The following is a 13,212-nucleotide window of genomic DNA, read 5'->3' as shown; positions in this document are numbered from 1 at the left end:
GATAAACTTGCAACTTATGTTCAGACGCCTGCTGCAACAGACTGTTGTTGTATGTACGCAACTATAAAAGGAGCACACAAACACAGAGCCAAAACCTTTTTTTCCCAAACAACAGTTCTGTACCGTACATTTCAGGAGTGTTTCTGAGGATGCAAGAGCAAGTCTGCCTCTGTACACATGTATGGGGCCTGCTGCTGCAATAGTAAGGGTGTGCAGGTATGATTAGCCATTGCAAACCGGTGGATTAAAAGCTGTACGGCTGAGATAATAAAAGGCCAAAAGGGTGCAGATACGTACAATCAAACACACCAAGCGCATGCAGCTGATCCATGTCCCGACCCTGTCACCGACACTGGCCAAATGTATGCGTGTTTGCGTGCAGGCGTGAGCGTGTGCATGTGACCCTGAGACCCTCTCAGTCCAGGAGCCCCATGTAATGGGCAATGACAGCCCTGTCATTACAGCCCTGCTACCGCACTCTCATGACACTGCATATTACACAATGCAATTACTCTGTGTGCACTGCGAGTCAGTGCACATTTCCAGCAGAGCTGTGGCCTGAGGGGGAAAGGACAGGATCCCATCTGGCTGTGCAGCACAGTTTACTCGGGCCGTGAAGGATGTTGAGACGAGCAGATTCATTAGAGAGAGAAGCGCACAGAAGGGGGGGGGGGGGTTCGGGGGGGTTGGGGGAGCAGCAGAGGAGCAGGAGCGTTTGAGATTCATCCCAAACGCCTTTTTAACGACCATTTAAAATCCCAGGCCTTGAAGTGCAAAGCACACATTTTCACACAGGGGGCTGTGTGACAGTTTGTGGTGGACGATATTTGTATCATAGCAAGCAATGGGCACTTGTGATAGACATTCACGCTGCTCAGAGCAGATTGATTTCACAAAAAGCTGCAGACATTAAATGCCAACACTGTGCCAGGGTACGTGTTTGCATGTACTCTTTCATGTGCGGCATGCATATGTGTGTGTACGTGTGTGTGCATATGTGCATACATGCATGCATGATTGCGTGTGTGTGTGCGTGCATATATGCATGCATGATTGCGCGTGTGTGTGTGTGTGTGCACATATGCAGGCATGCTTGTGTGTATGTGCATGTGTGCATATGTACAGTGTGTGTGTGTGTGTGTGTGTGTGTGCGTGTGTGCATGTGTGCATATGTACAGTGTGTGTGTGTGTGTGTGTGCGTGTGTGCATGTGTGCATATGTACAGTGCGTGTGTGCATGTGTGCATATGTACAGTGTGTGTGTGTGTGTGTGCGTGTGTGCATGTGTACAGTGTGTGTGTGTGTGTGTGTGTGTGTGTGTGGTGCGTGTGTGCATGTGTACAGTGTGTGTGTGTGTGTGTGTGTGTGTGTGTGTGTGTGTGTGTGCGTGTGTGCATATGTACAGTGTGTGTGTGTGTGTGTGTGTGTGTGTGTGTGTGTGTGTGTGTGTGCGTGTGCATGTGTGCATATGTACAGTGTGTGTGTGTGTGTGTGCGTGTGTGCATGTGTGCATATGTACAGTGTGTGTGTGTGTGTGTGCGTGTGTGCATGTGTGCATATGTACAGTGTGTGTGTGTGTGTGTGCATGTGTGCATATGTACAGTGTGTGTGTGTGTGTGTGCATGTGTGCATATGTACAGTGCGTGTGTGTGTGTGTGCATGTGTGCATGTGTGCATATGTACAGTGTGTGTGTGTGTGTGTGCGTGTGTGCATGTGTGCATATGTACAGTGTGTGTGTGTGTGTGTGTGCGTGTGTGCGTGTGTGCATATGTACAGTGTGTGTGTGTGTGTGTGTGTGTGTGTGTGTGTGCATGTGTGCATATGTACAGTGTGTGTGTGTGTGTGTGTGTGTGTGTGTGCGTGTGTGCATGTGTGCATATGTACAGTGTGTGTGTGTGTGTGTGTGCATGTGCATGTGTGCATATGTACAGTGTGTGTGTGTGTGTGTGTGTGTGTGTGTGTGTGCATATGTACAGTGTGTGTGTGTGTGTGTGCGCGTGTGCATGTGTGCATATATGCACGCATGCTTGTGTGATCTTCCCCGTAATCACAGATCCCCACTGTTCTTCTCCCTTCCCCATCCTCCCGACACTCTCCTCTCCTCTGCATCCTACCAGTTGCTTAATGTTGCCTCCCTGCTGTGCTGCACCCTTTTAAATCTGAGCTCTCTGGATGCCAGTGTTCACTCCCACACCTCCACAGCACAGTGCCCTCACCTGGCCCACGAGGGGGCGGTGCATCGAAAACATCACTGCCCTCCTTCCGCCCACAGGAGATTCCATCTCAGCCTCCCTCTGAAGACACTGCACGCATTTTCTTCTGCCGTTTGTCTGCAAAGAGAAGAGGCCTTGACGACCAGACAGAGAGTCGCATCCTCGGTTTAGGTGTATGTCCGTGTGTACACGAGTGTGTGTGTGCTTGTGTATGCACACCTGTGCATGTAAATGCAACTATGCACATGCATGTGTGTGCATGTACGTGTGCGTCTTTGTGTTTTCTTTTGGTCTTGTAAAGCACAGTGACAGCTGATCTCTCGCCCTGTCTGGTAAATATGAAAGGAGGAGAGGAGCAATGGCAGGACTGCCGTGACGATTTTCAGATATTTTGCACCTTACAGCTGGAACAATCTGCAAAAGAATTTTAAACTCGACAAATTCATTTCATTTGGGGACTCTGCAATTTATGACTCTGTGACCGAAGTATACTCCTGTGTTTAACCTATTTTAACCTCTTCTCTACTTTTAATTATTGTTACACCTCTGTCTCATTCCACATTTGATGCTGTACATTTTGTTAGGTGTAAGTCTTGTTGGGTAACTTTGTGTTTCATGTCGGGTCCCCCTTGCAAAAGAGATTTCAATCTCAATGTGGTTTGCCTGGTTAAATAATGATTAAATAAAAAAATTAAAAAATGATGCTAATACTGTCCCCATAAAGCACACTGAACACATAATGCTAATACTGTCCCCATAAAGCACACTGAACACATGATGCTAATACTGTCCCCATAAAGCACACTGAACACATGATGCTAATACTGTCCCCACAAAGCACACTGAACACATTATGCTAATACTGTCCCCATAAAGCACACTGAACACAATACATTATTCACAGCTCAGAGAGACACCATTACAGCATGTGTGTGCTGTGCATGTGTCTACAATATAAGCACTGTGATGTCCTCAGTGTGCTAGTTTCTGAAGTTAATATAAATTCTCAAAAATAAAAAAGTATTTTATGCTGTAAAAGGGGGTGGTGTGAACAGACATTTCACAAAAAATTTGAGTGTTGGAAAAGACCTCAAATGTGTCACCCTGAGAATGTGACATTCTAACACTGTTGTTATTTCTGGTGCGATATTGGAACGCTAACTAGAACACTTACATTCATCACCTCTCATTAAAGGCATGAATATTTAACTAGACTTTTCACATGAAGGCTGAGGGCCCCATTGAAGCAGGGGAGAGCATCCCGGATATTAACACAAAGTGCAATATACAATATATTAATTCTGTCAGGTAATGCACTGAATTGCCTTTATCATCTTTGGTTTAATGTTGTTTTCTGGGGGCGGATGAGCGTTGGGGTGCTGTAAAGCCCACCTGCTCCAGCAATGTTGAGAAGCAGAGACAACAAGGAAGAGCCATGGGCATCCATTAACCAACATCTGCTCGAAGACTCCTTCTTACGGCCTAATCCTGGTTTTCTGGCTGAAACTGATTAACTCAGAGAACAGTCCTCCCTACCTGGGGAAGCTGGGCTCATATTTCTCAGTTCCAGGGCCTAAAGGAGAACTACATGTCAACAGTGTCCGAGTGTGAGCCCACATGGCCACAGGGTCTGCTGATTTTTATTTTTACTTCATTAACTTAATTGATCAATTAAAGAAACTCAATACACAGTTATCACCTCACTTGTTTTTTTGCTCTTGACTGGTTGCTCACCTTAGGTTTTTTAAAAAATCAACAGACTCCACAACTGTCCAGGACCTGGGTTGGAAACCCCTGCTATGGGCGTTGTTTAACTTGAAAAAAGAAAATAAAACGTAGGTGAGAGAAAAGTGACCTTGTTTATGCAAATGCATGGCCCCGCCGTTTCATTTGTTTTGCCTCTCTCTGATACCTTTTCAAGTGGTCCTCCTCCCATGTGGTGTTCCTCTGAGCTGTTTTCGGACATGACGGCCTCATTAAAGCCTGCCCTTTCGCTCTCTTATACTGACTCCTGCATTATAATTGTGACTGCTTGCAGTCTTCCACCGCTCCCTCTCAAACGTGTCCTTTTCCAGGAGCTGGATTTCGAGGCCCCTTTCGCACTCCACGTCTCTAATGAGTCCGGCTTGCCTCGCTCCGGAGACCGACACATCTGCTATTTTTGTGCACGTCCTCTTTGTTGTGGTTTTTTGGCACTTGTTGTGGATGCACACAGGTGCTCCTAATTGTAACCTGGCCAGACTGAAGCAGAGACCTGCACAGGCCTCCTGGATTCGAGTGATAAGCCACCATTCTGGGCCTGATCCTGCACCAGCCAAAGCTTCTCACTCAGCACCGGTGGGCTAATGATCTTATCTGTATGATCAATACAAGTCATTAACTCCAGCCCTCAGGTTGGTGAACCATATGATGCATGTAGAGGAACCTGGGGCCGGTAATGAAACACTGCTGTCTGTTATTCTCTCTCTGCCATCTGTGACATTGACACCATAGCATATAAAGACACTGGATTGCGACGCCATTTTTAGGATCTTTGCAGATATTTGTCCACATCCTACACTGATTTTTCAATTAACATGCTCATGAGAAATTAACAATGACATAATATCCAATATCAAAATGGATAACAGAGAGGTACAGAACTTGCTATAATCTCGTGCAAACTCCATTTCTGGGAATTTGTAAGTAGCATTAATAAAAATCCATTTTAGAAATGTGTTTAGCCAAATTCCCTCTAAGCTAAAATAAAAGCTGCTCCACTCCATCACATTTGCCTGTTGTGAATACCACCTGGATTCTCATTTTCACTGATCTTATACCAAGAATAAAAACAGCAGATAAAATATCTTTTGTTGAAACTTTTCTGTAATACATCCAGAAATGTGCAGCTCAGCTAAACTACCTCTATTAAAAAAGCATAAGCAAATTAAAAAATGTAAGAACCACGGAATATGCTTAAGAAACATAACACTCTAGTATTCCATTTCAGTTGATGCCATCAGGATCTGGGAATCCAGACTGATTAGACCACCTGCTAGTCGCTGTGAAATGAGCAAATGCATAAATTGTCCAGGTCCTGTAACTGCAGGAGCTCCAGTCCTTGTGGGACACTGTTTTATTGTGTTAACCCCGTGGTTTTCTTAAGAGGGTTGGAGTTGTATGTTGCACAGACACAGGAAGTACTCTGGCTCCATTCGCGTGTGGAGAGGCGCATGACAGCACTGGGTATAAACAGCTTTCTGCCACAGGATGCGCATATCAACACCCACCCACCCCCGACCCAGTCTGTCAATGCTTTTTTAAAGGAGAGCAGACAGACTGCCCACATTTGGAATTTTTGAATTTTTAGCTTTTATCAGACAGGTATAAAGCAGAAAGGGTAGCAGATATAGAAGGAGCCGTGGTGGGGAATGTAACTTCTAGATAGCATGAGAATCTCACATGTCCAATTCCAAAAACCAGGCTCTGACTTCTGAAGGGGTCCCATGTTTAGCCATTCACCTGTATCCAATCAATATCTGTCCCAAACTCTGACTCGAAAACAAATAAAAGTAAAAATATTTCCTGTTTGGAAAGTACATTTCTGTGATCACTAAACATTCCAAATAGTGTTTGGAAATAAAAATAATTGAGTTCCAACAGCAAGGCTGAAGAGCGGAACCATAGAGCAAGTCCCAGGGGACTTTGGACCTGAAAGCAGGTACCTGAGCTAGCACCCATTCCTGAGGGAAACAACCCTACCCAACCATGTCAAATATACACACTTGGCTATGCCACAAAAAATGGAATGAATGGCTCAGGAGTTATTCAATCAAGAAATGCCTGAACTGCAAAAATGCAGATCTCACAAGATATAGCAACATCAGTAACATCACAGTGATGTCTACAACCACCCAGGTTGAATTCAATTTCAGTTCAACTGGTTGATTTGAAATAGAATTTCCCCAAGACTGATACCCTCCACTCTGTTCTATAAAACTGCATATCATACATAATGTGTGAATGGATATGTCTATCAGAGAGAAAGGGTAGGCCTGACTCTGTTGGCTCTAGTCTGTCTGCCAGACAGCAGCACCCAAAGGAAGTAAAAGGATACAGAATTTCCCTTACCAGACAAGTTCTCCTGGGACACGCATGTTTTAACAGTCATGAATTTATTAAGTTTTTATTAATTTGCCTTTAACTGAGGAAGGTCAGCTGAGACCTCACTTCTTATTTGCGCTGATGACATGGAAGGATTGCAGGGGATCGTGTAACCAATCAGATGTAGGGGGGGATTAGGTGCCCAATCAGATGTATGGAGCGATTGTAAGGGGAATCAAATGTAGGTGGTGATCGGATGGCCAATCAAAGACAGGGGAGCTGATTAGAAGGCCAGAGAGCCTGTGTGGCAGGCCTCCAATCCCTCTCACGCTGTGGGTGAAGCAGTCCTCTCGCTTTCCCTCCCTCTCCACAGGCACTGACCCTGGCTCGCTCACAGCCCCTATGTTTAGCTCAGTGCTCATCTGCTGTTTTTATCATTTATGACACCATTGGTATCATCGCTGCCTGTTTCTCTCAAATCAGCCCAGAAAAATTCCAGTTGCCAACATAGCTCACTACTCTACCCCAGGAAATGTCCTAACTGTCCCCAGGGGCTCCAAAATAATCATCAGATCTGTAAATTCTATGGAAAAAAAACACTGTAAGAAAAAACTTTTAAATATGCACCAAAAAATGTTTTCAGGGACTGAGGGACCCAAAATCAGGTGCCCACAAGTTTGTATCTTCAGTTGCCGTTGACTCAGAGGAATGAAGTATGTAATGCCACTGCAGTGGCCTGAAGGTCAGACTGACTGATGTTCAATACTGAACATCAGTCAGTGTGATTTTCAGCTTGAAACCCCAACTCTATTTTTCCACATTCGTTCATTTATTCAATGGTGGAAAATATCAACTGCATATCTCTGGCAGTTAAGCAAATAAAAAAGCTAAGATTACCTTTATAGTGTTGGGTGTGTACTTTTTAAGATTATCACCATTGAGGGAGAGACAGTATAATTTGATATGGGAAACTATAGCAATGTTGTCTACCCCCCCCCCCCCCAGCCCAGGCATAAAACTAAATGTCTAGGCAACTAAATGTCTCGCTGATGGTCTTCTGTATGTATACAAATGTTAATGTGTCATGGTCATATTACCTTCTGAAGAAACATCGCACACCAGAACTATTGGAGGTCAAAGACCCAGTGTAGCTACAGGGGCCACAAAAATCATTGTCCTTTTGATTTCAAGTTGGAATGCAATCTGTGACATTTAATTGAAATCACTAATTGAAAGTTTTAATATCAATACAGATAATGGTTGTTGAGGCCTGCCAGTTGAAATTCTTCCATTCTTCTATTTTTAGAAGCAGTTTCAATTTCAAGCAGAAACCAACGCAGTGCAATTTGTTTTTGTTACATGGCAAATATTTTGCCTGAAGGTCGAGATTACTACTAGCTGGTGTTCCGACCCCTGTCATAAGATCTGTTTACATCTGTCTCTCTTGCGTGTGTGTTTCATCTTTCTGGTTCATCATCTGATTGGCCATTTCCATCTCCGGTTACTCGGTTTGAAAAAGCCACCATTTTCCACTTACCAGTGGAGACTAGCTCCTCAAACTCGTGCTTGGTGTGTTGTGTATAGTGAATGCTTCATTTGATTTTGCATGTTTGATCCTATTTTTGTTGATTCTGACTCCCATCTAGCCCTTCATGTTTGACCATTCGGTCATTCTCAAACTTGACTCTCATTTTGCCTTTATTATTTTTGAAGATACTCTGGGTGGAGTTTTAATAAATTTCTACAACTTTTGTTTGCTTAACATCAGCCAGTTAACATTTGCTGGGTAACATCTGTGAGTGGACATTGGGGGTTGCTATCTGCTGTTGGCATCTGGAGAATCTGAACCTTGCATCTGGGTCTGGCGTTTCTTGGGGTTTGGTCTTACAGCTCATTAGGCATTTTTACATTTTCATCCCTGGAAATATTCTGGCTTTTTCAGAATATTCTGCTGTATTTTTGTGATTTTGGCATTCTTGGGACTATTTGGGAGAACAAGCTGTGGTTTGGTTTAATTCTTTAAACTGTAACGTTCATTGTTTAAGTTTGTTGAACCATCCTATCTTTGATAATAATTACTAAATTACATCAAATAAATATATTTTGAATATAAATGAGTATATGTAAATACGTGTATACAAATAAATGTATATGAATAAGTGAGACGTTTTAACTGTTGATACACTTGGGTTCATTATTGAGAGTGTTAACCATTAAATGAAGGTTCAGAACATAAACATATTCTACTTAATCTGGAATTTTGTCATGGGCTGTGAGCTGGCATGGATATGAGGACTGGTTAAAATATTCATGATGAAGTTAAAAAATAAAACTTGCCTCAGCGCAACTTCTGATTCCTCTCACCAGGTGGCCAGTGTCATAAACCTGCAGTGAGAATCTCTGTCATTCCAGAAGAAAAACATTTTTGGAAGTAGCCTCTGCAGTTCTATAAGGAGCCATAGCATAACCTGTATAATAGCAATCAATCTGTTTAAAAATGTGTATTTGTTATGGGCACTTTAAAAAAAATTATTTTTACAATAAATCACAAAGTACTGAACTAAATGTGCTTACCAGGGGGAATTGAAGAAGCAGAAGACCCAGAACTGACAGAGGAAAACTGGGACACTATTGCCTGACCTGAAGAAAAGGCAAGAGAGAAACGTTTGCTGAAAAAACCCAGCAAACAAGGAAACAAAAATAAATGAAGGCTTAAAATACTGATATATAGAAAGTTCCCAAGCTCCCATGAGTAAAGACACTATATAAGCAGGGAGAAGAACTAATTATAACTTTGTGTTTGTCTACATCAGGGGTGTCCAATCTTATCTGAAAAGGGACAGTGTGGGTGCAGGTTTTTTTTATATAGCCCAGGACTATGACACCTGATTCAACTAATTAGCTCACTCACTTCAATCAAAACCTTGATGAGTAGAATCAGGTGTCTTAGTGCTGGGTTAAAACAAAAACCCGCACCCACACTGGATGAGATTGGACACACCTGGTCTACATCATGTGTTTAACATGCATTTCACAGAGCAAAACAAAAATGTTTTCACATATATTACATTTCCAAAAGTATGTGAACACCTGAACATCACACCCATATGTACTCATTCAAAAACCATGGGCATTAATACGGAGTTGTACTCCCAATGGCAATGGCACCTCTCCATGTCGATACTTGGCATTGAACATGGTGATCTTTGGCTTGTTTACGGCTGCTCGGCCATGCAAATTCATTTCATGAAGCTCTCGATGAACAGTTCTTGTACTGACATTGTTTCCAGAGGTAGTTTGGAACTCTGTAGTTAGTGTTGCAACCGAGGACAGATGATTTTTACGTGCTATACACTTCAACATGTAGATGGCATCCTATGACAGTGCCACGTTGAAAGTCACTGAGCTTTTATGAGCGGCACTGTAGCACAGTGGGTAAGGAACTGGGCTTGTAATTGAAAGGTCATAGGTTCGATTCCAGGATAAGACACGTTGTACCCTTGAGCAAGGTACTTAACCTGCATTGCTTCAGTATATATCCAGCTGTATAAATGTAAAATGCTATGTAAAAAGTTGTGTAAGTCGCTCTGGATAAGAGCGTCTGCTAAATGCCTGTAATGTAATGTCTTCAGTACCACCCATTCTACTGCCAATGCTTGTCAATGGAGATTGCATGGCTGTATGCTTGATTTTATGTACCTGTTAGCAATGTATGTCACTGAAATAGCTGAAACCACTCATTAGAAGGAGTGTTCCTTAGAAAATGTAGTTTATGTTGTATTAACTGTAGTGGTGATGTTTCAGAAACTGAAACAGTGCGGGGTTATACTGTATATCACACGAGTGAATCACAAACAGAGAATAATTCTCAGGTCCTTACCTCCAATGCATCTGGCATGTTATAGGAACACATCAGAAAGATGGCATCAGCAGTCATCATCTGACACCTGTGATGAAAATTGTGCATCATCCTGATGGGGCTGCAGGCCACTCTCTACACTAGAATGACCTGAATTCAGTACTGGAACATGGGGTCCATCCACATACAAGTGCCTTAACAGGACAAGCCACTCAGCTTTCTTTAACACATTTTCTTCAACCTGGTCTTACATAGAGACTGGCTGTAACAAAACACAGTACACAAGAGGGTATTCAGACTACGTCTGTGCACCACTGTGCCACAGAATGTACAGTCAGCTTTAAAGAAGAAGTAAGAATGTAATTAGATTCCTGAGCTGAGGACCTTGGACTTTAGCTTAGTGGGCTAATTGTATGTCTTGTGCAAAGTGCACGTTGAAGGCCACATCTTAAAGCCCACGGGGGACCCCATTACTCATCCACAGCACTGGTTTATACTGGCCAAATCTGAGTGCATTTTTTTTTTGCAGGTTCCAGACCGAAGATTTCTTGGACTATGAAGCACCATCACCACCACCAGCAAATGATCAGGTAAGGACGGCTGCTGGGAACAGGTTAAAAAAAACAGGGCACTGGAGGAGGGCCTGGGGTTCAGCCTTTCTTCAGGGGACAATTTATGATCCGAAGAAACTTTGTTCATGGCTGCAGAAAACATCAGAACAGGGACATGGGGGGTGGGTGGGAGGAGGGTAGTCACCCTTTAACTAGGCCAGTGCAGCCAATTATTTTAGGCTGGGTTGATGAATAGAATGCCCTGTGGGCTCACTCTAGTGGTGTCTGTGCAAAGGCGAATGTGATTGAAGGTGGGAACAAAAAAAGTTAACCCCCCCCCCACCCTTTTCTGATTTGAGAGGCTATAAATAAAACAGAGCTTCTATTAGACTGAACAATACAAATTAATGTGGAATCAGGGAGCCTCCTTACCTGGTGGTGGCAGGGGCTGGTTGAGGGGTGGAGGTGCGTGGGTGGTGGTGGGGGTGGGTGGGATATGGAGGGAGAATTGTATATGCAACGTTGATTTATCTGTACATTGGAAATCGAATAGCACAACCCAGAGGCAACCCTGGAAAGCTGAAACCACAATGTTTAATTTAAAGGATTTTTTTACTTTTTCAGATAAAAGTGTATTGATATGGACACAGATTTCTCCTTTTAAAAGCCATCCCCTGGATTATAGAATTATAGTCAACCAAGAAACACTGGGCAGAACCTCAGTCAAAAATACATTTGTGCCAGTGTCTACCTCTAGATCAGCCATTTTTGGCAATTCAAAAACAGTGGTATAAGCCATAAATTCACTGTCATGGTTGGAAAGCTCCATAATTGCTATGTGCAGTGTCCTCCAAAAGTATGGGAATGAAATTTGTTATTATTGCTACGTACTTAAGTCTGCATGTGGTGGCTTGGTATATTTTCACTCCTGCCCTCTGGTAATGCCACTGACCATTAATTTTAAAGACTTTCCAAACTGCTGTACTTAATATACCCAGTTTCTGTGCTATCCTTCTTAATGAATTCTTCTGCCCTCTTGGCTTACACATTAGTTGATTTTCTACCATAATTAGTCCTCTGGTCTTCATGATGGTGTATGCCAGCTGACTCCAAATGTGATCTCCACAGATGAAAGCAAAGGCTAAAACCAACACTAGACACTCAATGCTCTTTTATTTGTGAATGACCCAAAAGGAAACGCCTGAGCAACAGTCAACACCAGTTTGTCATGTGCTAACTTACTTTTGCATAGTTGAAAATGGAGGACTGAACACAAAAACATCTGTTTCTGTAAAATGGTAAAACACACATAAATACCAGGAAATAAAAGCTGATTGTGTGTTTTTTTCTCTGATATTCATCCTTTCATTTCAAATCTAAATGCCCTAAGTATATAGGGAAAATAACAAATTTCACTCTACCATCCTATACTTTTGGGGAACACTGTATCTGTATAGCAGTCGAGGTGCAGTGACACATTGTGAAAGTGTTGGTGACACACTCCAGCAGTCAGCAACATTATTTCACTTCACTGTCTTCACTTCAATTTAAGCAGCGTAGAAAGACATGGGCTACATCAGAGAATAATCCACTTGAATTGGCAAAACCGCCCCAAGCCCCAACACGCTCATTGGGAAGAAAAAATCTTACCGCATGCTTGCTTGCATATATATCCAGCGGCCTCTTCACAAAGTGGAAGGAAACAGTTAACAACAAAGAGAGAAATTGAATGGGAAAAATAAATCTGTCTGTCAGGAGAAAAATCATTAGCCTAAGGAAGGGGACAGGAAAAGGATGACAAACAAACTACACAAAATCAAAAGTAAACGGGCAACAGTAGGGCTAGTGGGCCAAAATAACAAAACAAAACGCAAATAGGCTCAGGACAATCTGCAATTGGCACTCAGACCCACTCATCCTGTATAATCAAACTTTGTTTAACCCAACAAAAACTTGAAAAAGGGAACCAGCACAAACTCTCAACAGCACTAGTTTTTTTTTTTTTTTTTTACAAATTATCAATAATTAGAATACATTACGTTTATGTGCAATTGGCTATAAAAGATAGATCTGCCACATGCCAACAAACAATCTACCTTTACTTCTACCGTAGCATTCTCAGATTTTCAGGAAAATATGTCACTACACATCTGGTTGTGTCATTTCCGCACTCTGCCCAGGTCTGATGTTAACACCATACAAATAGCCATTCCCATATTAGTTAGCAATGTGGCTATGTTACAACAGATTTCATTAATCACAATATTGTCAGACTATATGTGATGTAAGCTCACCATAAAAACATTTCAAATTTGCACAGTGTGTGTGTGTATGCTTTCCAGGATGTGCATCCAAATAAATCTATATAATCATTTCAAACAAATTTATTAATTTCAGTGGGGAAAAAACCCTTAAAATCTGGCTTGAATGTTTCCCTGGGAATTACATCTTTAAACACAGGCCTTAATCAGCCAGTCAAAGTGCAGTTGCTTACCCTTTTTACACT

The 13,212-nt window shown here is 42.5% G+C and overlaps 1 long non-coding RNA gene across 1 annotated transcript; it reads right to left on the bottom strand.

Annotated features, from left to right (window-relative positions):
* Positions 1-8,629: 8,629 nt before the first annotated feature.
* LOC135237137 (uncharacterized) lies at positions 8,630-10,910 on the bottom strand. Its single transcript, XR_010324757.1, has 3 exons — positions 10,177-10,910; positions 8,871-8,936; positions 8,630-8,681 (listed from the first exon to the last, which is right to left on the bottom strand). It is a non-coding gene; the product is annotated as an uncharacterized LOC135237137 (long non-coding RNA).
* Between the last annotated feature and the right edge of the window lie 2,302 nt (positions 10,911-13,212).

The sequence above is a fragment of the Anguilla rostrata genome, chromosome 13 (assembly GCF_018555375.3).
Source record: "Anguilla rostrata isolate EN2019 chromosome 13, ASM1855537v3, whole genome shotgun sequence".
NCBI classification, from domain to species: Eukaryota; Metazoa; Chordata; class Actinopteri; order Anguilliformes; family Anguillidae; genus Anguilla; species Anguilla rostrata.
Note: the sequence above shows the minus strand (reverse complement) of the source record. Positions and strands in the feature narration are given on the sequence as shown.